Source organism: Vulpes vulpes, chromosome 14 (genome assembly GCF_048418805.1).
Source record: "Vulpes vulpes isolate BD-2025 chromosome 14, VulVul3, whole genome shotgun sequence".
Taxonomy (NCBI): domain Eukaryota; kingdom Metazoa; phylum Chordata; class Mammalia; order Carnivora; family Canidae; genus Vulpes; species Vulpes vulpes.
The window spans coordinates 92,325,175-92,352,460 of record NC_132793.1 but is presented as its reverse complement, the minus strand read 5'-3'; the positions used below and the strand labels follow the sequence as shown (position 1 = coordinate 92,352,460).

The 27,286-nt window shown below is 40.9% G+C and overlaps 1 long non-coding RNA gene across 10 annotated transcripts in view; it reads right to left on the bottom strand.

The window, feature by feature from the left end:
- Window positions 1–477: 477 nt before the first annotated feature.
- LOC112922138 (uncharacterized) overlaps window positions 478–27,286 on the bottom strand; it is a 113,653-nt gene continuing 86,844 nt past the window's right edge. For 6 of the 10 annotated variants that reach the window (XR_011997087.1, XR_011997085.1, XR_003235390.2 and 3 more), the window contains one exon: window positions 25,195–26,546. This is a non-coding gene — a long non-coding RNA (uncharacterized lncRNA). Of the gene's footprint in view, window positions 2,598–3,679; window positions 3,842–24,858; window positions 26,547–27,286 lie in introns of those variants that run through there. The other 4 variants (XR_011997091.1, XR_011997089.1, XR_011997088.1 and 1 more) reach the window with 2 other exon arrangements.

Genomic DNA, 27,286 nt, shown 5'->3' with positions numbered 1-27,286 from the left:
TTACAGATTTGTGAGGACAGCAGGTTGGCATCATTCTTCTCTTACCTCACATGACACCTCTCCAGGAAGGCCTTCCCTGACCACCCATTCAAAAGAAACTCCCTCTTAGTCATGCTCTGTCCCATTTTGAGGGTGACCAATAATCCCAATTTGTGCGAAATGAGGGCGTTTCCCAGGATGTAGGATTGTGCTAAAATCAGTACAGTGCTAAGCAAGTCTGAAGAAGCTATGGCTCTACCACCATCCTGCTTTTTATTTTTTTTCTTCATAGTCTTTGCTACTTACTATCTGATATTTTCTTTACATGTCTGTGTTCTCATTTCCTTCTAATTAAAATGGAAGCCTCTTGAGGGTGGGGACAGGATTTGATCTGTGTGATTTACAGCTATATGTGGATGCCCACAACACAACTCACCACATAGTAGGCACTAAATGCTATTTGTTTAAAGACTGATTGGACTGTTAATCTAATGACTCGTTGTTTGCTCAAGATTTTATTTTATTCATGAGAAACACAGAGAGAGAGGCAGAGACATAGGCAGAGGGAGAAGCAAACTCCATGCAGGCATCCTGATGTGGCACCCGATCCCAGGACCCTGAGATCACAACCTGAGCCAAAGGCAGATGCTCAACCACTGAGCCACCCACCCAATTGACTCATTTTTTAAAATGCTCACCTTTATATTTTCCCAGTTTGAACAACATAAATGCATAAAGAACACAAAGTTTTGTATGACACCACGATTCATTTTTTAAAGCATTTGATTTGGCTATAACGACTGAGTGAGCTGTAAGCCCTTGAACCTGTGTGGCAGTGAGAACTACAGACAGCTGTGTTCCTTTTCTTCTGATCCCCCAACAATATAATTAAAAAGGATTCACTGAAATGTAGACGTTTCTACCATTTACCCTGGAATGTTGGCTCTAGCCAATATAACCTAGTCTGTAAATACAAGATTAGCGTCTGTGAAGGGAAAGCTCTCCTTCCATAAAACTACGTTCAAAAGGAAATCTCCACCTCTTTTTCCGTTATAGAAGCAGCAGCATTACTTGTAAGACCCATAATTACCTTAAATGTTCCACAAGGATGGAAGAGCTACAAATGTTAAAACACAATCTGAGACCACGTCGTTGGACTCTAAAATGAACCAGATAAAGCTGATGCCCTTTTCTCCACTATCAGTTTACTATATAAATGAGAAGACATAAAGTAGTTTTAGATTTAATTAAAGTAATTGACTGAATTGCATTTTGTAGTTGTGATTGTCATTAACATTCTTGACCTCTCTGTCACCTAGATGTGCCAGAGAATTTTTCCAATGGATATTTATTAGGAGTATTATCATCAATAAGCACCATCAACATATTAAAATTAATTTTAACTTCTTTATGGAAGACTGAAAGCGCAACCAGCTGCTGAAAACCATCCGTTCTAAATCATTTTTTATCGATTCAACATGGCTAGACCTCAAGTACAACTAATAGGGAATTTTATGTGTGTGTAGGCAAGTTTCTATGTATATGAAATATTTAATTTTATTTTATATCTAACTCTGGTTACATTAATCACATAACCATATTTTCCAGAGCCCTGGGATTCACTTGCTATTTCAAGCATATGCTGGGCAGTCCTCATGCTGGCTTGTTTTATGTCCACGTGCATATTCAGCGACACATGGACGTTTGGGCTTATTTTGACTGCTTGCAAAGAGCTTAATAAAAGACAGGCTTTGGTGCATCAAAAGAACTTAGTCCACAGGTGTTCTGAGCCGGGCTAACTTGTATGTAGAACAAACAATTAAGCTCTGGAATTTGAGACTCTAAATTGTATCAGTTGAGCACCTGTCCTGAAGGGTGGAAAACACCTTTCATTACATTACCCACGGGCATGTCGGCTCTGGGCTGTGTAGAGTTACAGCCGATCCAATTCAGGCACGCTAGCTGAGGTGCTACTGCTCCTCCTGCGAATGCCCCCGAGGGCTTCAAGTGGACCTTCTTCAGAGAATATCTCCAGTTCTGTCTCCAACTATGTATGCCATCCGCAGGGATGTACCTCTCTGTATTTCTTCCTACATTTATCGCTTACTGAGCATCTACCATATGCCTGACACTGTGCAAGTGATTTTCAATACAGCATTGCACCTCATTTCACCCAGCAACACTGCAAGGCTTAGTAATGTGCCCAAGGTCATGTAAGATTCAGTGGTAGAATTTGGATTCAAAACCAGATCTGTTGGACTCCAGAAGTCCTGTTTTGATGACCTCCCCTGGATGAATGGTGCTGTGGGTGCCAAGTGGAAGGACCAGGCTCACTGAGGATGATCCTCGTTTAGGTGCCTTTTGTCTCAGCTTTCTTCTCTTGCCTTTTCCTTGTCAAGAGTTCCTCAACCTGTGTACTTCTCACATTTCCTTCCTAGCTTTGTCCTCAATTTCATCTTTAAAAAAAAAAAACTTTATTCATTTATTTCTTTTAGAGACAGAGAGAGAGAATATGCGTGCACAAGCAGGGAGAGGGGCAGAGGGAGAGGGAGAAGCAGACTCCGTACTCAGTGCAGAGCTTGATGCACAGCTTGATCCCAGGGCCCTGAGATCATGACCTGAAACAAAACCAAGAGTCAGATGCTCAGTCAACTGAGTCACCCAGGCACCCCATAAATTTTATCTTGTTATAGAGGGCTTCCCTGACCTCCCCAACTCTCCAGCCCCACACCCTACTGTGATTTTCTTATAGCACATAGCACCACTCAGTGTATTATAGATTCATTTGTTGACTGGTTTGTTTTCTGCCTTCCTGGCAAGATTTGAGCTCCATCATGATAGAATTGTCCTTCTCTTGTTTCCTATTGTATCACAGTATCCTGTAAACTGTTCCCATCACATACAAGAAGCTCAATAAATATCCAGTGAATGAAAAATGTATATGCATATACATGTATATGCATTGCTCCTTGTTCTTAATTCACTTATATTTACTATGTAAAACATAAAAGTCCCTTGACATTTCATTTTGCTGCACTATCACATCATAGACAATCACATGTCAAGATTCAAGAAAAACATCACCTAAAGCAAATGAAGTGCTGATTCTACCCAGCCACTGAGTGACAACTGCAGGTGTCCTGAGGTCAGGGCCATGTAAACCAGGCAGGCAAGTCAGGCCCCAAGCAAGGACCGAACACCTCTTCACACAATACACAGTTGCATTAAAGCAGAAATCAGATATATGGGACTAATACCTTGTTTGCTGATGGGATTTACTATTAAAATCTGGGTGGACCAGAAAATCCAGGGAGCCTGGCTGTTAAAGCCATAGGCTTTCCATCTCTGGAGGAGACACCATTCCTTGCTAGGCAATGGCTATACTTAATATACCCCTCTCTGCCTTCACAAAGTGAGAGGCAGCCTCTTGGATGCCAAATGTCAGAATATTCAGAAATGTTGATGTCCTGGAACACTGGACATGTACCAGTCACCATAACTACAATTGTTTTTGTAGTAGTAAATCATGACAGGGATGGTGATTACACTCATAGTAGCTGACATGTTTTGATTGCTTACAATTTGTCAGATACTCTACGTGGTCTCAATCAATCTTCACAATACCTCCAACAAGGAGAGAGTTTATTATCCCCATTTTGCAGATGAGAAAACTGAGACTTACAGAATCTTGGTAGCTCACCCATTGTCATGCAGCTGGTTAGCTGAAATGTGGTTAGCATGACTGTTTTATTCCAACGCCCATGTTCTTTATAATTTTGCCTTTCAGTGTAAAAAGTAGACCATGACTCCTTTGAAGAGACTTCTAAGTTAATATTGTAACTTAAAGATGGAAAGAGTAACACTGTAAACATAAAAGGGAAGAATATGAGGCCACAAATAAATACCAAATAGCTCAGCTTAAAAGAGCTTTATTTTTTGTTATTTTTTAAATTTTATTTTTTATTATTTTTTTAATATTAAATTTATTTTTTATTGGTGTTCAATTTGCCAACATACAGAATAACACCCAGTCCTCATCCCGTCAAGTGCCCCCCTCAGTGCCCATCACCCATTCACCCCCACCCCCCACCCTCCTCCCCTTCCACCACCCCTAGTTCGTTTCCCAGAGTTAGGAGTCTTCCATGTTCTGTCTCCCTTTCTGATACTTCCTACCCATTTCTTCTCCCTTCCTTTCTATTCCCTTTCACTATTATTTATATTCCCCAAATGAATGAGACCATATAAGGTTTGTCCTTCTCCGATTGACCTATTTCACTCAGCATAATACCCTCCAGTTCCATCCACGTTGAAGCAAATGGTGGGTATTTGTCATTTCTAATGGCTGAGTAATATTCCATTGTATACATAGACCACATCTTCTTTATCCATTCATCTTTCGATGGACACCGAGGCTCCTTCCACAGTTTGGCTATTGTGGACATTGCTGCTATAAACATCGGGGTGCAGGTGTCCTAGCGTTTCATTGCATCTGTATCTTTGGGGTAAATCCCCAACAGTCCAATTGCTGGGTCGTTAAAAGAGCTTTAAAAGTGAAGAAAAGAGCAACATCAATCTGAGTAGAAATTATCATGGTGGGCTTCAGGAAGGAGGTGACATTTAAGTTGGATGTGCTTAGAAAGAGGGAGAGGATAATGAAGAGTTTTGCAAAAGGAGAAACTGCATAAGGAAAGCCATGCCAGGAGAAATTCAAAAGGCACATTTGGGGCTAAATAGACCAACCAATCAAAAGTGGGAAGTTTATCTGGAGTAGTATTTCCCAAACTTTTCAACATGGTGACCACCATCATTATGCACAGAAAGGGATTTGATGTTAATTATGATGGAAAATGCTAAGTTAAATGAAATTTTGCAGGACTTATCAGAGCCTTTAGTGAGATTCGTCGCATCATAAATCTCAAGTACAGGATGGTATTATAATGCTGGATTTGTTTTGCCAATTTATTTGACTAGTGGGCCCCCTCTCTATTTTCAACAGAGCACCTGTTAACATCTCATTGAACTGGACATCCTGTGGTACCCGTTTGGGAAGTTCCACTGTGCAAACATCATGGGTAACAGCACAGGGAAGACTGACAGGCACCATTCCACGGGGCGCCTCATTGCCCTGTGAAAGGGGTCTGTAGTTGTTAGCACTAGCGAGTTGGTGAAGGCTTCCAGATAGGGCCATGCTATGAGCAATTGTTAGAGAAGACTAGTCTGGCAGGAGAGGAAAGCATCAGATCCAGGACAATCAAAGAGAACAACTTTGTGGTCCAATTGTGAGGTCGTGAAGGTCCAAACTCAAGAAAAGAATCACTTCATCCATTCCCATGACTCTGGCTTCTTGTCAACACTGTTCTTGGGCACTCATCGATTTGCGGAGGTTGTTCGAAAACCCCTCGCCATGGGCAGTAGGGAGAGATGAGGTATTTAGAGAATGCTGTTAGAAAGTTGGTTCTCCGCTTCACCCACATCCCCAATGGGACAGCAAGCACCATCCCTCCTCGGACACTTCATTTAACTGTCAGACCTGTGAGGTCAGGAACACATCTGTTTTGCCTTATCCCAGTGACAAGCACATAGTAGGAGCTTCATAAATATGGTTGACTGAGTGGATAGATGGGCAGCTTATTTACTGGAACAGATGTGGTGTGTTCTGGAATCCTTTCTAGCAGATTCGACCAACTTCCTGACCAATCCCCCAATATCAAGATTAGCACATTATAAAATAAAACCTCTCGAGTGTCTATATAACTCTTTCTATTTGACTTTATATTTCACATGACCTCTCATATTTCTGTGAGTCAGTCTCCAGCTGGCAAGGATTCTATTTGTCATTTTTCCACAGGCAGAAACCCAAACACCATAATCCCTGGTTGCTTTATCCTTTTTCCTATTCACAGATCACCCCATGCGACGCACCATCTACCATCTTCCGCACATACACCTTCCTGATTGCTAACACCTGGTGAATGATGAAACGGAGCATGTTGCTACTCTGCATTCTTACCTTTCCTTGACTAGAACTTCAGGGAGAATTTCATCAGGAAGGTCACGCCAAACACCTGACCCCCTTCAGACTCTGGAGGAATAGAGACCTTCCTTATGGAGTTGCTATGTAGGTTAAGCCACACTATTGGTTTTGCACATTTCAAAAGAATATCCAAGATACTCAAAGGCTTCCAGATTTAGCCCAAACTAGATTTTTCTTCTTATCTTCCACATTGTCCCTCAACACGTGTACCCTGAGTTGTCATGAGTTTCAGTGTCTAGAATCAAATATTATTTTATTTTTACTACTGTTTCCCATTGCCCAAACTTTTACCACATTATGTGATTGCCTGTGCTGTTCACCTCTTCCTCAGGCCAGCCAATTTGATGTTTCAATTTGTGTAGGACTCTTAGACCCGATTCGGATTTTAAAGGGTGGAAGTCAGGTGACATTTGGACACTCTATGCCATGAAGTCAGTTCATCGGAGACCAACAAAAACTTTGACTCTCCTTCTGGAAGAAACTTTTTCCTTATTAAAAAATGCCAGATAAGCCCAAGGATATACAGTTTTACACACAGGTCTGTCTACCCAAACATTTCTCTGTGATACTTCCAGAGGACATTAGCCCTGATGAGTCAGCCCCAGGCACACAGGAGTCCTCACACCTCACCTCTCACAGCTAGAAAATATTTCTTTGCATCTCTAGGCTAGCACTTAGGCCAGAAGTAGGAAGAGACCATCACAAAATACCATTCAGCCAACTGAGTCGTTCTCAGATGTGATTTATGGAGTTTTGTCTTGAGAACTGTCTAAAAATAAAGGAGCAATCTTATCACCCTTTGATGTCCCTTTGTCTTCAGAAACCCCCAGAATGTTCTCCGAGATGACTGGAAGTAAAATAAAAGTTCCACTCATTTATGGATGCTGCCCAACAGTGGTCAGTCAACTTAGCATCTATCTTTGGACGTTGCCCAGATAAGTTCTGTTTGATCTAGTGACCTATCAGTGAATTGAAGGTTATTCTTAAGTACACTCATGAGCCAGTGTGAGTCAGTAACAAACCTTCCTATTTCACTCCAAAATACGGTGAAACCCCTTAAGGGAGTCCACTGATTATACTATAGAGGTTTGTATGAACCAACGAGGATAAATAATTAGACTGTATTTTTAATTAATATTGCAGTGCCTTCTAGCACAAAGATATTTAAGATTGCGATAGTATTGGAATAACAGTAAGTGGAGAAACAGTCTTGCTTTTGATGAAGCCAGGAAGAACAAAGAAAGTTTTGTCAGACTGACAAAAATACCCTGCAATTCTGGCAATCTTATGTCAAAAGTTTCGAGTGTTTTTAAAGGAAGTTTTCAATTTAGCAAATGTTCTATTTGCCAAAATGAATATTGGTCTTTATTACCAAAAATAAATCCACAGAAAATGAAAGGCAGGTACTGTACATTTCTAGTTGGCATAATTGCAAAACTTTTTGTAATCATGTGAACTTTATGGAAATAAAAACAATTAACACAGATTTCATAATGGGCACCATTTCAATTTTTGTTTCATTAAGCTTCATAAAAATATAGGCTCATGAAAAAGCCAGTTCAATTAAAGCGTGGACTTTTCATTATTTTTAACACATTTTACCTATTTTTAATTGATGAAAGTGTTACGTATTTTGCCAACCCAAGAATTTTTCACACTTCTTTAATTCAAACCAGCTTGATTTTTGCAATTCAAATAGATTATTATTTGGCATTAACTGGAAATCAAATAAAGCAATAGTAAAATTTATTAAATAGATCACAATGCATACATTATTTCCTAAAGAAATTTATTTTATACATTCAAAATACAGTAAATCAATTTTTGTTTAATCACGGCTAATCCTTACAACTTAATGAGGAAGATGCTAATATTCTACAAACATGATTTTATAAATGAAAAAATCCAAGCTCTAAAAAAGTATGCCCAAGGTTATACAGGAAGTGCAAGGTCCAGGATCCTAACACAGGTAATCTGGCCACTTGTCATATCTTCTGTAGGCTTAAGATAATCAGTCCCTTGAGCAATGGTGGTCTTTTTCTTTCTTTACATATTTATTTTTTATATATATTTTTCATTTGCTCGCTTTTCCCTGTACACTGTTCCTGGGCAAGGTACATTTTAGTATACATAGTTAATGGTATGTATTCAGCTTCTATTAGCCCCAGCTCTCTAAAACCTACATTTCTATACATTTATGGTAAGCAACACTTAACCATACCCATTACCAGGGGTAATTATACTGACCCCTAAGACACTGCTAGGTAATAGTCATCTGAAGCATCACAGAAAGATAAAATTATACCCATGTATAGCTTGAGCTACAGATTAGTATCTCCAACTGCTAGATGATTTGAACAACTCTCTGTGTAGGTCTTATAGACACCAGGATTAGATCACATCCCATATGAAATTAACTTTTTCATCTTCTGCTCAAAATTTCTCTTCATTGCTGAGCTTTCCAACTAGACTCCAGAGAGTCACCCACAAAAACATTTTTCATTCACCCCCATATGGTCAACAGAGTATCCATTCTACCTGTTAACTATCTTTCCATTCCATTATCTCCTTTACATCTTCAGTGCCTTAGTGCTGACCTTTATTTTCTTTTGCCCAGAAGATTTTAACAACTGGGTTACAGGTTACCTTGCATCCAGTCTGTCACTAGGGGCATTCTTCCTCCCGGGTGCCCAGAGTTTCTTTCTGAAGTAGAAACCCTTCATTTCTTAAAGACTAGGGACAGCTACCCCTACCTTAAAAAAGTATTTTCCACTGTGCCGCTCTGCTGTGGATCATCCTTCTAATACTGCATGCATTCATTCACAGGTTCACCTTCCCTACAAGGTTATCAGGCCCTTTTATATTTGCATTTGAAGTACCTAGCACAGTTCCTAGCATATTGGAAACTCAACAAATGTTGATTTGAAGGCATATTTCATTGTCTTCTAATTCAATATCTTATAGAGAGTAGGTGTCAATGCATATTTGTCAGCGAATTTCTCAAGGGAGGTCAAACTGACTTTAAAGAATATGTAATCTAGGGATGCCTGGGTGGCTCAGTGGTTGAGCGTCTGCCTTTGGCTCAGGACGTATCCTGGGTCCTGGGATCCAGTCTCACATCAGGCTCCCTGCATGGAGCCTGCATCTCCCTCTGCCTGTGTCTCTGCCTCTCTCTCTGTGTCTCTCATGAATAAATAAATAAAATCTTTTTTAAAAATTAAGAATATGTAATCTAGAGGGGTTACAGACAAAAGAAAGAGATTTTCCCACAGGAGATGTACCTAAGGTCCTGCACTAGCTCAAGATCAGCTAGGTCAGCTAACCCAGCTAGCAGTATGGTTATTCCTCCCCGCCCCACACTTCATGAGCACCTGCTGCATCTGTACCTCACTAGAAAATGACAGGCTTCTCCCAAAGAGGAAAACACAGACTTTTTAACCCCAGATACAACTTACCAGTGGAAGGCACTAGTATGCCCAAAGCACAGCGCTGGACACCACTGAGGGCGTGTCCTCACCCAAAAGTATCTGGTACCCGATGGCTCCAAGAGTTACAGTAACTTCCTTACTACTCACCAGTAGGTGGGATTCACTGAGAAACAGCACAGCTCTACAATGCCCAGAAGAAGTTAATTTCCAAAGAGTTGTGTCAAATCCTTTTCAAGGATGTGGCAGATCTATAAGTGACTCTGCCACTTTCCACCTGGGCAAGCTGTTTCACCTCTGGACACAGCCTTATCCTCATCAGTTGGATGTTGGATGAGGCAGCGCTTGAAACCATTTAACACCTTGCTCGGCACATAGCAGGCAATCAGTAAGAGTATATTGCATTTGATTCTGCTCCTCCCAAATCTTACGGCTTATAAAAATGAAAAGAGGAACCGCTTACATGAAATTAATAACCAACTCAAAAATCTGTTACTAAGTGTATTTTGGACAGACCTATTTGTCTCTGCCATTCTCCGTGTTAAATTAAAATTAAAACACACTCTTTAAAAAGCCTTCCTCATTCAGCAGAACAACATGCAGAATTATGCATGCAAGCCACACATTTTAGTGCTGACTCAACTTCTGGCACAAAGTTTGGCAGTTTGAGACCTCAATGTATTTAAGGTAAGGCCTGGATAGAACACAGACATCAGTGGTTCTGTCACTGGAGAGTTAGAAATTCTGGTTGGAATCTAGCAGGACACAAATGTCTCTTTTGTAAGGTTGGGACCTTTCAAGTTATTTCCCATCTTTTTGTTTGTTTGCTTGTTTGTTTGTTTCTATAGGTTCCATCTATTCATTCATGAGAGACACAGAGAGAGAGGCAGAGACATAGCTAAAGGGAGAAGCAGGCTCCCTACAGGGATCCCAGGACCCCGGGATCATGACCCGAGCCAAAGGCAGATGCTCAACCACTAAGCCACCCAGGTGCCCCTATTTCCCATTGTTTTGTGAGGGAGTCAGATGCATTAGGCAATTTAAGCAAGCTGGACAGGGCACAAGCCCAGCTCGCAGTGGGGCTCAGACCAAGTCAGACACAAAGGCATGAGCTGCTGGCAGATAAGGACACTAGCTCTCAGGAGCATGCATCCTCCCAGCATTGGAGTTAATGAGGCCACTGGTTCACTCCTATTCCTTTCCAGAGACTATCATGATCAATTTGCATGATGATTATGGGAAAAATTAAAACAGTATTCCCAAAGATCAAGTTAATAAGGCTTTTGAGACTTGGAGCTTCCTAGAGGAGAAAGGTATATTTTTCTCTGAAAGGAGGGCAAGCATTTGAGATTAGCTATAGTTTGGTTCAATGAAGCAATGGTAGATTCCGACAACCAATTTTTTCTTTATTCATAGCATCTTACACCTCGATGAGACCTCTCTCCCCTAAGAGCACGTAATAAGGGACACCTGGGTGGCTCTGTGGTTGAGTATCTGCCTTTGGCTCGGGTCATGATCCCGGGGTCCAGGATCAAGTTCCACATCAGGCTCCTTGCAGGGAACCTGCTTCTCCCTCTGCCCGTGTCTCTGCTTCTCTGTGTGTGTGTCTTTTATGAATAAACAAAATCCTTTTTTTTTTAAAGAGCATGTAACAAATTTAATACAGATTCAGAGGGAAGTAAGAAAGAGCAGGAGGAGAGGGTATCTGAATAAAGACAGGAAAAGTAATGCATTAGCGGAATACTCTTGTGGTTGAAAAGCCATTTGCTCCTCCTTTCTGTGAGATATCCTACATTTCCTAGATTAGAACTAAAAGTCATTCATTTCTTTTTTTAACTTTTTTTTAAATTTTAATTCAATTTGCCAACATATAGTATAATACCCAGTGCTTATCCCACCTAGTGCCCTCCTCAGTGCCCGTCACCAATCACCCAGTCACCCCATCCCCCACCCACCTCCCCTTCCACATCCCTTTGTTTGTTTCCCAGAGTTAGGAGCCTCTCATAGTTTGTCTCCCTCTCTAATTTTTCCACTCAGTTTCACTCCTTTCCCTTATAATCCCTTTCACTATTTCTTATGTTCCATATATGAGTGAAACCATATGATGATGGTCCTTCTTTGATTGACTTATTTCACTCAGCATAATAATACCCTCCAGTTCCATCCATGTCAAAGCAAATGGTGGATATTCATCCTTCCTGATGCTGAGTAATATTCCATTGTATATATAGACCACATACATCTTCTTTATCCATTCATCTGTTGAAGGACATCAAGGGTCCTTCCACAGTTTGACTATTGTGGATATTGCTGTTATTAACATTGGGGTGTAGGTGTCACAGCTTTTCACTATATCAGTATCTTTGGGGTAAATACCCAGTAGTGCAATTGCTGGGTCATAGGGCTGCTCTATTTTTAACTTCTTGAGGAACTTCTACACTGTTTTCCAGATTGGCTGTACCAGTTCACATTCCCACTAACAGTGCAAGAGGGAAGTCATTCATTTCTCATTTGATACTTCAAGCCCGCCTAAGAAAGAGACATCAACAGCGATGCCCCTCCCTCCTTAGAAGCCACAAATCTGTCCTTAGTGCCTCACTAAAGGCGAGCACCTCACATACAGAGCAATTCCTTGTTCCATTCAGTTTTTACCCTGTTCCTGTATTTTCTGTGAAACTAGATCCTGCTTTTTCGTTCTAAAGAGTCTTGCACTTTCTGCCCCATAGAGAAAGCATGTAACCACCTTGGCAGCTGCCTTGAGGATGAAACCCATGAAAACAGTCCCCATTCTACTTTCCCTCTGACAGCATCTGCTCTTCATAGGCAGTCATGGTCAAAAGCTCAGCTGATTAAGGGGGAAATAAACAAGATCTACTTTCTTAAGATGTCTTTTCTCTGTATTACTGCAAAATGGGACAAAATAAAAATGCAGAACAGGAAACTGTGCTGCTCTTTCATGCAGTATAGATTTTACTTTTAGCATCTAAGTTGTCTTTGTAGAATTAGCAACAAGAGAGGTAGTTACACCAACAAATACTCTGTATCTCAACTAACTTTCCTTGCAAATAATTCTCAATGCCTCTGTTTCATCATGCTCACCTAATGGTGGGGAGTCCCATGTGTGTAAAGACATACACATCCTTCCTTAATAATTTGTGTTACTATTTCTCCATGCTTTTCCTGAATCCATGTTACTGTTGATACCCCATAGTTCCACCAAACAAACAAACAAACAAAAACAGAAAGACCCCACCTGTAACAGTTTGTGTCCAGTAAACCCAGAAAGAATGAAATAATATATTCTTTCTCAACAATGGACTCTGAGGAAGAAACATTTTTAAGAAGACAAGAGGCTCAGTGTTTGAGCATCTGTCTTCAGGTCAGGGCGTGATCCTGTCCCGGGATCGAGTCCCACATTGGGCTCCCTGCATGGAGCCTGCTTCTCCTCCCTCTTCCTATGTCTCTGCCCTTCTCTTTGTGTGTCTCTCATGAATAAATAAAATCTTTAAAATTTTTTTTTAAAAAAAAAGGACAAGAGGAGGGTCCCCTGAGTGGCACAGTCCATTAAGCATCCGAATTTTGGTTTCAGCCCAAGTCATGATCTCAGGGTCATGAGATTGAGCCTGGTGTCAAGCATTGCATTGGGCTCTATGCTCAGAACAGAGTCTGCTTGAGATTCTCTCTCTTTCTCCCCCTGATCCTCCTTGTTTGCGCTCTCTCTTTCTCCCTAAAATAAATAAATAAATCTTTTTAAAAAAATATTTAAGGAGAGAGAGAAAGAAAGCACAAGGAGGGGGAGTGGCAGAGGGAGAAGCAGGTTCCTCAATGAGCAGGAAGCCCAATCTGGGGCTTAATGCAAGATAAATGAATCTTTAAAAGAAGAAGAAGGATCAAAAGACAAAAAAAAAGGGGGAAGAAGAAGAAGGAAAAGGAGAAGGGAGGATACTGGTGTGGTGACTTTTTATATTTTACCTACAATTTATCCATTATGTCTTGCCAATGACAAAAGTCATTCTCAACACAGCAATGCCTGTAATAAATTGAGTTGAAAACATTTCCCAAGCACACACACTGTGCCCAGCACTGTGTAAAGCAAGATCCAGCTTCTACTGGGCCCAGCAGCTGGTGCTGGATACACCCACCTGGAGGGAAGGTGTCCTTTTTTATCATCTATCCCAAAGGGCACAGTTTTCTGATCACCGTATTTGACTGAGGTAGCTCAGGGCATAGGCATGTAGGAAGCTTGTGATCTAATAGTCAATTTAGTGGCAGGTGATATAAATTCCTCAAAAAGCAGTCTTTAGGGATCAAAGGCAAACAGTGAAGTGGCCATTACCTCCCCTTTATAGTTTCTATATCTAGTCATTGGGGCAAGCATAAAGATGCTGTTATGTTCAATCCTCTTAACTCTATGAGGTTCATCTTCCAGATGGGGAAAACAAGGCCCAGAGAAGTGAATCAAGTTACCTCCTTAGCACCCAGTAGCTAATAAGTGACCCTAAGATCCTGTTTCCTGCCCCCCAAGTAGAAGAACTTAGAAGAAAGAAGGTGGGGAGGTCTGATTGGAACATGTGGTATTTAGCACTAATCTCTAATGCCCAGCACAACTCTTGGCACAATGTGCACTCTCAAGAAATCTTTCTTGAGCTGAACCTGGGAAGGAAGGCTGGAGAACCAAGATATTTTTGAGCATGTCTGGGAGGCACCTCAGGTGTCACAAAGAAGGAGGTGCTCGCTCTCAGGATGGCCTCCCTCACATGGCTGTAGGGCCCGCCCTCTTCCCTCACCCAATCCTCACTGTCCCAACATCATTCCAGGGGTCAGGGACTTTTCTTTCCAAGTCTCATGGACCAGTGGAAGTTCTGAGTGCTCACTGAAGTCTCCCCTCAAGCCCGCCAATTGGCCCTTCTTGTTCACTACCATACCTGTACAGAGAGACAGGAAACCCCTTGAGGAAAAAGCTTCCCATCCATCTTCCTGGTGGTCTTTCATTTCTTTGCCAATAAGGCGATCTGCTTCACAACACACTTCGATATATTTGACATCTGTCATAAAACCCAGGTCAGGCATATCTGTCTTCTGTTAAAATAAGCCATTCTACAGAGGCACTTCCTCTGTTGTTAAGGCCCCACCAGAAATAATTATTGACATATTGTCCACATGTCCAGCCAACCCTCTTAAGAGGAGCCATAAATTATGGGTCCTGGTTCCCCCCACTCCTGTGGAGAAACCAAGTTACACTTACAGGACCAGAAGGAGACACCATGATATTAAAACATGAATGGGAAGCTGTAGCTGAAGTGACTGGCTTGAAATGAATACCTTCCTTTAACATCTTTCAAAAGTTAGTGACTGTGGCAATACACAGCTGTTTCTTTGTGATGAGGCATAAATTTTCTCATAACACTTTATCCAGCTGATGCTTATGCACAGGCAGTGCAGAAGAAAGCAAATAGAAGTTTTCTGAGTGGCAGTGATTTCTCTCTAGACATCACATGGCTCAGTCTTTGGGGAAGTTCCTTATCAGGAAGATTTCAGACACTTAGACTCGGAGTGCAAACGTGGGAAAGAAGCACCATTCACTTCTGATTCTCGCTGCTCCTTTGAGAAGCACCCATGGAAGGAGCAGGTCTAAGGTTCCCCCAAAGACCTGCCAGCTGGAAAACTTGTCACAAGATTAGTAAAATCACTACTATGCTCAAATGTGTTATAGTCCCTTTGAGCCTCTATGGGCCAAGTACATACAGTAAAATATATACTGCTTCATCCTTGGGAAGAGAATGTGGGCATACATACCTCTCCCTGCTAATCAGGAAGGAAGAATAGAGATGACTTTTATGAAAGAAAGGGGACTCTAGAAACACACGTGCTAACTTTGCTGTATTTTTGTTGGAGGATTCCTTTTAGAAGATGCTTGCAAATGTGTCCCTGTGGAAATGATTGCCAGGGAAGTAACATGTTAGCAGTTCAGATGTGGCACACAGAACAAAACATGTTAGTCGAAACAAATGTTTTACAAAGGGAAAGAGGCATTTGTTGGGATAGATTAGGGTCAACTTGACCACATGAGCAACCCAAATAGCTACTTGGTGGGCGTGTGTCTGGGAGCAGGGGTGTTGATGCATAACAAAGCAATACAAAGATTAAGAACTAGAAGTGCCCTTTTGTTGGGCCTACCAGGGTAGATAGACTTAAAAAACATCCAAAGATCCATCGGAAGAAACTATGTTCTTCCCACACCCAGAAGGATCTTTTAAGACCAGAGGAAATGTGTGCAGACAGGAGAGAAGCCCCCAGCTACCAACTAGTGGACACAAAAAATTAATATTTCTGGCTGGCAATGTTCTTTAAGGGTCCTTATTTTCCCCCAACTCTTGAACAGATGCCAGACATTTTTGTTTGCACACACACAACCTATTTGCTCCATGCTAAAATGAGAAATTGACTGTCTTGTTCAAACTGGGATAAATTGCTGAAAGAAATATAAGTGCTTAAGTGTCTTCTTCAGGATCAGGAAATCATCTATCATTTGGACTTTGAGTTGGAGCATTATAAAGAAGAAACTTGTTCTTTACGATTATGCTACTAAACTAGGAATAAAGATCGCTGTTGAGAGAGATGTTTTAGCAGTATCTGGATGAGAGATTAACTCTAGGAGAGGCAGAGGAAATCACCAATTTCCCCTTGTCCACCCCACTCAACTCAAACCACCCGAAACTGTCAGTGGATTTGAAATGAGAGGAAGCAGCTAATTTGATGACCAGGAAAAACACTGATGCTTAAGGATGTTGAGATAAGGGTAAGGTAACTGAGGTTTCTAACCATGAGCAGATCAGTTGCAGAAGTCAAAAAGCACCAGCAGTGCCAGCAGACTCAAAATGATCAGTCTTTAACATTCCATCAACACCACAGGTTTCCAAAGAGTAGTTTCTTATCTCAAGGAGGCATCCATGTCCCCACAAAAGTGGGAATTACACTTCTTTACCAGGGTTTGTCCCAGACAAGCATGTCAAGTGCTGGCCAAGACTTCCTAGCTTTTCAACAGACGAAGTAGCATCCATTTCCAAACTCAGCGAAGGGACTGTCATCTGTTGGTTGGTGACACGTTGCAGTGCTACAGTGTGAATGGTGGCTGAACAACAGGTATCCTGAGATGTGCAGAGAGCAGGAGCCTCTTACCCCTGCTTGCTTTCCCTTTCATGTGTAAAGGGCCTCCATGGGAGGACTTCACTGAGTTCGGTGCCAGTGATAATGGAATTCATGCCAGGAATGCTGTTCATTCTCCACTGCAACCACTGGGTGATTGACATCCTATAGAACTTTAGCACTTTTCACATCAAGGCCTTGTTGCTTACTTTGGGGGTTGGAGAGGGGACCTATCCCACTGAATGCCATCTACACATAGCCCATGTCTTGTGGAAGAGTTATCCCAACTTTTCACCAGGTTTTGACATGTTGTCAGATGCCCCTGTTTGGATGGAATTGGCAGCCCTTTCCATATGACTGAATATAAGACAACATATTGTTTCTCCTTGAGAAATGGCTCATTTCTGCTACGTGGACGAAGAGCTGGGTTCCGATCCCAGGGACCACTTTGGTGCTCGCTGCCCATGTGCGAAGAAGAAATGATCTCCTGTCCATAAATGATGACTTCTCTCATTTCAGCAATACCACTAACCCATAAAGGTCTGTGCCCAAACCCCCAGCCTGCCTCCTTCCATTTCTGCAATTGTGATTTTCTTTTCATCTCGGGCAGCACAGAAAGCAAATGACATGTGTTCAGGTTTTATGCTAACAAGGTCCTTCGCCTCATCTTGCTGATTTTTAAATGCCCTAAGACCACGTACTTCTACTGTGCTGTCTTCTCTGCCTAAGCCCAAATCCGTGCCCGTAGGTGAAGGATGACTGGATACTATTACCCCGATAGCTGATGATAATATTTCTACATCCCTTGTTAAGCTTCTTAAGTTACTTCTTCACTTTGGGAGTACTTAGCATATCTTTTTCTAAAAACCATACTCAGTGTGCCTTAGGTAAAGTAAGATTTGATAGGACGTTCACGGGAGATTATCTAGGACTAAGCCGCCAAGCGAACATCTCAGCCTCACTCAGCCGGGCTCTCCATAAGTGCACCTTAATAAACCTCTCAGGGGTAAACTGGGTCACTTGATGTTGTTTCAGAACATCTGGAAAATAGTCATTGGGGTGGGGCGGGCTGTAAAAGCTCTTTGTGCGCGGGCTCAGGGGATAGAATGAAAACATGGATGTGACACATACCAAATGATTCTAAAACATCCACTTGTTTGTAAGTACCCCAACGACTCATTATCTGCTCTCACTTCAAATAAGAGGGGTTTGGCGAGGGCACGGAGTTCAGATGCATGTTATTCCTCCTGCACGAGCTTAAAATCCCTTTGCTGGCATTTTTAGGCCATTGGCAAGCTAACTGTGGCTGAAAGGAATACCCATTTTCCGTGCCTCCCCAGCGGGAGCTCTGCAGGACCAAAGGCAAGTAGAGGACCGAGGCCCTGGAAACAAGGAGGCCAAGAGTGACAGGCAGGTACCTGCAGGCAGAGACACTGAATTGCCTCTATTCAAATCTATTTCCAGGCGAACTGGAAACATGACCATGCATTACAAATGGCTAGCAAATTGCCCTTCCTAAGGCACCTCATTCATTGGCTGTGGTGCTTTTGTAAAGGTAGGGATGCAGACATTTCAGGAAAGAAAAGTCCTTCCTTAAGTGTCTTGAATTCCAAGTGGGGGAATTTCTCAAGTGATTGAGGAATGTGGTTTATAGTTCTCACTTGCCTTAAAATATTAATTAAGAACCAAATGAGAGCTTTTCCTTAAGGGGTGCACTGTGAGTTGAGCTAGCTGGCCCTCAATGCTTTAGCCATATATTCAATCTCCGCCTTGATTAGCACAGGTGCAGGCTGTTCCTTCAAATTAAGACAATATCCTTATAGTGATGAACCATATTGGCCATCTATCTTCCTCTTGCGATCTGGCTCTCATTGAGCTAAAATGAGGCCATTTCTTCTGCCCGTGGCTGATTAAACACAGAGTAAATCCACATCTCCGAGGAGGCTCTAATGCTTCTCCACAGAGCCCGTGTCAGCCCTGCCCGCACCTGCAGGCTTCAGCTCCTCTGCTTCCCTCATAAACCGAAGCATCTGTTTCAGAGAGGTGGTATGTTTCTTTCATCCAGTGTATCACTGTGGTCAGACCCAGTGCAGCTCATTTGGTATGCAAGGCTGCCTACTGTGCAGCAGGTAACAAATGGTCCCCAAGGAAGTCTTGTTCTCATCAAGAGTGAAAAGGACACCACTTTGGACAAAAACCTGTGCCTTTGCTGGAAGTCTCCGTAGCTCACAACCGATGGTCTTCTTTTAATAAAAACAGGTCAGAAAACACCAAGGGGAATCTCTGAGATAAGGCAATCTTGTATTCATTAATTCGTTTATTCTTTTTTTCATTCATTCAACAAATCCTCATTGTGTACTCCCTTAAATACTTAATTACCACTGTGAGGAGTATCCCAAAAAAGAAGGAGCTCTGGGAGTATATAAGAGGGGGCCTGATGTTTTTTGGCTTCAGGGAAGATTTCCCTGGGGAACTGATATTTGAGCCAAGACCTAAAGGACAAGAAAGAGTAGTGAGTTAATAAAAAGATGAAAGAGTATTTTTCAGCCCAGGACACAGCATATTCAAAGGTCCTGGAGTTGAGGGGTAGCGCTTGGCCTATCTGAGCCCAGTGAAAAGGAGAATGTCCAAAGATAAGGCTGGTTACATGACAGGGATCAAATCAGGCAGGGCCTTGAGGCTGAGTTAAGGAATTAGAGTTTTATCTCAAAAGCTTGATTGTAACCAGTGGTTTGTAAGCAGGAAAGTAAAATGATATCACTTCCTATCTTTTATTGAGGAGGAGCAATGTTATTCTTTCCTTGCCAGGCACTGTATAGATTTGTCATTTATGGGCAGCCTGGGTGGCTCAGTGGTTTAGCACCTGCCTTCAGCCCAGGGTGTGATCCTGGGGACCCAGGATCGAGTCCTGCATCGGGCTCCCTGCATGGAGCCTGCTTCTCCCTCTGCCTGTATCTCTGTCTCTCTCTCTCTCTCTCTGTGTGTCTCTCATGAATAAATAAATAAAATATTTTTTAAAAGATTTGTCATTTATGATATCCAAAGTTTCCAGCATTCTTTCAAGGTGGGTATTTTTAGCCACCTTATAGGTAAAGAAACTGAGGTTCAGAGAGGGTAAGTGACTGGCCAAGATCACACCCAGGTCTGGTCCCATGCGGAGCCAGGTGCTGGCCAGGCCAACCTCATACCCAGGTTTTTTTCCCTTGCATCACACTGCCTTCCCACACATAGACTGAACATGTTATTGCTAAACATCTATGACATTTACGTAACATTACTTTTTCTGATTGTGATTTTGAGAGAATTTCCTATTTATTGATTGATAATGTTTTAATAATAATTAATATCTTCATGTAAATCATAATAGAATTAAAGATAGAATAGACTCACCGTATCTCTTAAGAAAGGAATCCTAATGTCAAGGTCATCATTAGGGAACAGCTAAAAGCTAAAGACCTGGAATTAGATTGAACTGGGTTTAAATCCCAGCTTGTCTGGTTATTGACAGTGTGATCTAGAACAGGTGGATGAAAATGCTGAGGCTCAGTTTCATCCTCAATCAATTGATAAATTATCACCACATTCACTTGGTGGTTGTGTTAAATAAGATAGTTAATCAAACCAACCTTCCAAGTTTCTGAGACACTCCATCCACAGTAGCCACTATCACAACCACCCCTACCATTGTCATATTATACATTATCATTAGTGTTGTCATTGGCAGCATCATCATGGTTAGTTAACTAATTTACCACATTAGTGGAACATTGAACACCCCACCTCTTTCTCCTAGTATGTGCTTTTGGGCCAGTTGCAAGGATATCGCTCATTCTCCTGCTCTCACGTTATTGAAAAGAAGGTGCCCTAATCCCTGGCAGGTAGCTGAAGACCAAGTCTAACTGGGAAGCCAAGCAGCAATTAAATTTAATAATGTTGGGAAACAACACAAAGGGATTCCAAAAAAAAAAAATGAAACAACTTTGCAAAAGGAGATACTTGATGGAGATATGTAGATATGGGGCATTTAAAATGTAAGTCCCTTTTTAAATAAATAGCTATAATGGATAGAAGGACTCTGTTCTTGAGAACTGCTTGTCTTGAGAGATCTTTTAAATTATGCAAGGCATCAAATGGATCATTTTTCACCATGAACAAAGAGTTTACATAAAATGTTATATAAACAGCACATAAATGCTTATATATGTGATGCAAGTTTGCTCTCAAAGGATCTCAAATATCTAAATCCAGAAAGACATCTGGGCAAAGCCATCTGCTGCCTTGATGGTTACCTAACACCACACCACTCTTGACATGGTAGGCAGGTTTACATAGCAGTTTCACAAAAATTACTTTTTAAATATAACAATGCCAGCAAAGCCACTTGTCCAGTGCTTGGCACACATGCAGCCTTTTATAGATGTTAGCTATTTCAATAATAAAACAAAAATACTTCAGATTGAACAACCTTCCCATCCCCTTTTCTTTACTGAGATACAACTGACCTATAACATTTTGTAAGTTTAAGGTGTGCTACATGATGATTTGATATACATACATTTTGCAAAATGATTACCACAATAGGGCTAGCGAACACCTCCTCATCACCTCACATAATTACCTTGCTTAGGGGGAAGGGAACATTTAATATCTACTCTTAGTAAATCTCAAGTACATAATACAGTGTTGTTAACTATAGTCACCATGTTGTACGTTAGATTCCCAGAGGTCGTTCCTCTTATAATTGGGAATTAATATCTTTTGACCAACATCACCCCATTTCTCCCAGCCCTGAGCCCCTGGCAACCATCATTCTAACTCTGTCTCTATGAGTTTTGGCTTTTTTAGCTTCCACGTATAAACAAGATCAGACAATATTTGTTTTTCTCATCTAATTTATTTCACTTAAAACAATGCACTCAATGTCCATCCATGTTGTCTAGAATGGTAGGATTTCCTTCTTTCTCATGGCTAAGTAATATTTATACAACTGTATTATTTCTATTTTTGTACACTAGATTCCAGAAATGTGTGTGTGTGTGTGTGTGTATATATATATATATATACATATATATATATACACATCACAACATCTTTATCCATTCATCCATAGACAGACACTTAGGATGTTTCCCTGTGTCTCTGCTGTTGTGAATAATACTGTGTTGAACACTGGAGTGCAGACATCTCACTGAGATCCTGATTCCATTCCCTTTGGATATATGCCCAGAAGTGGGATTTGTGGATCATAAGATAGTCTATTTTTTATTTTTTAGAGGAGTATACAAACTGTTTTCCTTTTATTTTAATTTTATTTATTTAATTAACAGAAAGAGAGAATGAGAGCACAAGCAAGGGGAGTGGCGGGCAGAGGGAAAGGGAGAAGCAGGATCCCCATGGAGCAGGGAGCCCAATGCAGGGCTTGATCCCAGGACCCTGGGATCGACCTGAGTGGAAGGCAGACACTTAGCTGACTGAGCCACCCAGGTGCCCCTCCGAACTGTTGTCCATAATGTTTCTGCCACCTAACGTTTCCACCAACAGTGCAGCAGAGTGCCCTTTTCTCCATTTGTTCACCAACATTTGTCACCTCTTGTCTTTTTAATAACAGCCCTTCTAGTAGGTGTGAGGTTATATCATTATGATTCTGATTTCCATCTCCCTAATAATTAGTGATGTGTAGCACCTTTCAATGTACCTGCCAGCCATTTGTATGGCTTTTTTGAAAAAAAAAAGTCAATTTAGGTCTTTTACCTGTTTTTCAATCAGAATGTTTGGTTTTCTGTTATTGAGCTTTATGAGTTTCCTAAATATTTTGGATACTAATTCCTTATCAGATATATGGTTTGCAAATATTTTCTCCCCTTCCAAATGTTGCCTTTTCATTTTTTTTATTCTTTTATTGCTGTACAGAAGACCTTTCATTTGAAATAGTCCCACTTCATTGCTGCTTTTGTTGTGTGTGCTTTGGGTGTCATATTCAAGAAAACTTTGCCAAGGCCAATGTCGAGGAGCTTTTTCTCTATGGTTTCTTCTAGGAGTTCTATAGCTTGGGGTCTTATGTCAGGTCTTTCATCCATTTTGAGTTCATTTTTATGAATGGTGTTAGATAAGGATCCAATTTTATTCTTTTGTATATAATTATCCAGTTTCTCCAACACGAGCTATTGAAGAGACAACCCTTTCTCTGTTGACTATTCTTGGTTCCCTTGTCATACAGTAGTTGACTTTATATGTGTGGGTTTATTTCTGGGCTCTCAATTTATTTCCATTGGTCTGTGTCTATTTTTAGGCCAGTACCATACTATTTTGATTACAACAGCTTTGTAACACAATTTGAAATCAGGACATATGATGCCTCCATTTTGGTTCTTCTTTCTCAACATTGCTTTGTCTATTTGGGGTGTTTTGTAGTTCCATATGAATTTTAGGATTTCTTTCTGTTTTTGTGAAAAATGAGACAGGAATTTTGATATGAATTGCATTGAATCTATAGATGGCTTTGGGTAGTGTGGACATTTTTGATAATATTAACTCTTCCAATCCATGAACATGGGATATCTTTCTCTTTACTTATCCTCTTCAATTTTTTTCATCCAAGTCCTATAGTTTTCCAGGTAGAGATATTTCATGATTTATTTCTAAGTATTTTATTGTTTTTGGTTTTGGTGCCATTGTAAATGTGATTATTTTCTTCATTTCTGTTTCAGATATATTTGTGTTAGTGTATAGAAATACAACCTATTTCTGTATATTGATTTTTGTATCCTGAAACCATACTGAATTCTTTTATTAACCCTGTGAGGTTTTTGATGGAGTCTGTAGGATTCTCTACATATAAAATCATATCACTTACAAGCAGACATAATTCTACTTTTTTCTTTCCAATTTAGATGCCCTTTCTTTCTTCTCTTTCTGGTTTGGGTGTTATTTTTTTTGTTTTGTTTTCATTTTTGTTTTGGTTTGTTTGGTTTGGTTTGGTTGTTTTTTGGTTTTTGGTTTTTGGTTTGCCTAATTGCTCTGGTTAGGACTTCCAGAACTATGTTAAAACAGAGGGGTGAGAGAGGCACCCTTGCCTTGTTCCTGACCTTAGAGGAAGAGCTTTCAACATTTCACTGAAATGATTTTTGTTTGTTTGGTTCAATTGTAGCATAGCTGACATACAATATTATATTCATTTCAAGTGTACAACATAGTGATTTGGTGCTTCTATACATTATGCAATGTTCACCATGATAAGTATATCCAGTCAACTCCTGTGTTTCACAAATGATAGAACTGTGGTCCAAAGAGGTCATGGAACTTTCACAATATTTTATAGCTACTAAGACCAGAGCCTACCTGTGAGCACATTAAGGAGTTCAGGCAATCTAAACTGAAATAACCAGAAAGTTTCATCCAGCATGGTTACCTCTCTGAAAAAGATATGCCCATTTCATGGGACATGTCTTTTCATCACATTAATCCAGCTTTCATTCCTTTCTTCTCATCTATCCCCACTAGTTTATATATTCTGTAAAGGCAGGTACAGTGCACATGTCACTTTCCACCATATTTCCACTATCAACACAGCCACCTGCATATTGTAACATGTACTCATTAAACCATTTGTCAAATTGGATGGTAATGTATTAGGAAGGGACAAGCCAAATTGTTACATTGTCCATCACAGAATTCTGTGCAAGATTTAGTTAAATGTTAAGTCTCTCACTAGGACTCTGATAGATGAGAACATTTTGTTATTAAAATATTTGTAGCCCAAAAATGCAAGGTAGCAAGCACTCAATCAGTCCTGTTTGCTGTTGTTGACTCATTCTCAATACAATTTTCTGTACATCTGAGAGATAATTCAGTCTGTAATGAGCAAGACCAGGTAAGACTTAGATAAAGATGGTCCAGCAACTCAAAGACTGACCCTTAAGTTAAAGTAAAAACTACTACATGCTGCAGGCACCCTGAGGACCACTTTCAGGAAGGCCAGAGATTCATTTCCACTAACATTGATTTGGAAACCTCATTGCCAGCCATGCTGAGGTTTGCTCATGGCCATTATGAATGTAGTTTGATGTTCCCCTCTGGGCCAGGAGGTGAGGTAACAGTGGTGATGGAGAAGTCCCGCAGCTCCGTGTCAACTCTCGCCAGCCTGACACATGACTTCAGACATGCCCTTTCCCCAACACCCTTTTGTAATGATGCTCCTCCCATTCAATGTATGGTTCCAGCTCTCAGACTCACAAAAAAGGTGTAGTGGAAGACTTGGAGGGATTCACAAATTGCTCTCTTTCTCTGAGGCTCAGGTTTATTGTCTGTGAAATAATGATTGTAAGACTTGTCCGATCCATCTCACCAGATGGTTGTAAGAGAGGTCACAGACAGACATCTTCAGGAATATAAAGTCTATACAATTATATACTAGCATTTTATTTCACAAGAGCCTTCCACCAGGTGTTATGGTGAACACCACCACCCAAACCTGCTCTACAGGGCGCTTGCAGTCTAATTCACACATCTAAGTGTGGTGAGTTAAAAAAAATTATGCACATGTACAAACACACACAAATATTCTGTTACCAAATATCTTCATAAAGGAGTCCAATATAGAACACACTGAAGCACAAGTCAAGTAATCTTTTACTTTGTTTTGTTTTTTTTTTTTTTAATCTTTTACTTTGAATACCCTCAGATCACTTCACTCAGATCGGCATATAAAATTTTACATTTGTAGAAGGAAGGCATAAAGAAACAGGGTCCCGTTGTGTTAAGTTCTATATAACTCAATTTAGAATCAGATATAACTAAAATGGATCAGAAAGATGGCCCAGATTACATATCTGCCTCTTACTTCCTGTACAAGATCAGTATTCCCTAAGTCCACAAGATCACAGCTTGATCGACAGAAGTCATATACTGCAACATAGGGTAAAGGACTTATGTTGACAAAAAGTTGGGATTTTTCCCCTTATCAAAAAAACAGGCATATTTGAAATTTTGCCAAAAGTGCTTAAAATGGATTATATCTACATTTGACTTCGTGGTAAGTGCAAAGACAAAAATCTCTGAAATTTATAAACAAAAGTTTCTTTCTTACTTCAGAGTTCAAGGGAAAAAAAAAACATAAAAACAGCCTTGACTGACTCTCAGGCATCGTACAACTTGAAAGGCACAAGGATGTCAGATATATTTATTGTTGCTGTAGCTCAAAATTTCCATCCGGCTACATTTAAACATTGAGTCGGAGTTCACAAAAATAGCATCAGCAACATTGCCAGTGAGATCCTATAACCTTAACACAAAGTAAATATGAAAGTAGAAAAGAAATGTAACCTTTTTAAAGTTCTCTCTATGCAAATATCATGCAGAAGTCACTGATTACTGAACACTCTGTCTCTTCAATATCTGAGCCACCTCGACAAACCATCATGGTGAGGTTGTTGTGTTGATCTTTCACAAATTTCTTTAAATTTCTATTCACTTTCTGTGGTGGTCTGTGTACCTACAGTGACCACCTATTAATTGTAGATTTCTTTAGAGTCCGGTATTGTCATAACCACAATGTCACAAAATAAGTTTTTTATTAAATGTCTAGGTCTGTGTACCCTTTGAGCCCAAATCATCATGATACTCAGGTCATCTTCCAAAATGATCCATTAAAAATAAAATATACTAATAGTAGCAACATTTTCATTGAGACCCATAGAGCCACAGGCTCCGTATCTTGTTATCCCCATTTCTTTGCATGAGTTCATGTCCAATGTTGTTGGAGGTCTGGACTGAAAGAGACATATTGTGGAGAACAGACATCCATGAAGACATAAAAAGCCAGGTACCTGGAAGAGGATGCTATGTGTTTCCCGGAGCTGGAAACTCAGTCTGACACTGGAGAGAGACATTGCCGGATGAAGCTGGCAGCTCTATTTTGATGAAAGCCACTGTGAGACTCAGGTCCAAACTGTGTTGCCTCCAGGCTGAAGTGATAAAGTGTGACACATGGACAGAAGGACCTTCCCACCTCCCCCACACGCACACTCTCCACCACAGACCTCCCAGCAGCTCTGACTTTCCATGCTGAACTGCAGTGGGGACCTGCCAAGCCCAGTGGAATCCAGATGGAGTGATGGAGGGGACAGGGCATGGACAGGAGGTCCTGTGGGTGTCCAGGAAGGGCTCTCAAGAGCTATTAAGGCTAAATTGGTCTTATATGTGCCCACAGCTATGAGACTGAAAAATATCCAGGTTCCCTCTGTGTATGGAATATCGAGCTGAGCATATATCACCCAACCTGTAACATATTAGTCATATTTGTGGAGTCTAAGTTTAAAATTTGGGAATCACCTACAGAATACTTGGCAGTAACTTACTGTTCGTCGATCATATGAAGCTGAATGAGGTAGCCTGTCCCTATGGTTCCTTTCTCTAGGATAGATTGTCTACCAATGCTAACATACCTTTCCTGTGTATTACCAAAAAATTCTGCAGCTATATCTTAATATAGCATCTAAGGATTCCTGATTTGTCACTAAACAATTTCTTAAGCATTAGGTGAATCTGGCTCCCTGTCTTTCGAAGTGCATCAAGAATTCATAAAACGGAGGCACCTGGGTGGCTCAGTGGTTGAGCATCTGCCTTCAGCTCAGGGCATGATCCTGGGGTCCTGGGATCTGAGGCCTACATCAGGTTCCCCACAAGGAGGCTGCTTCTCCCTCTG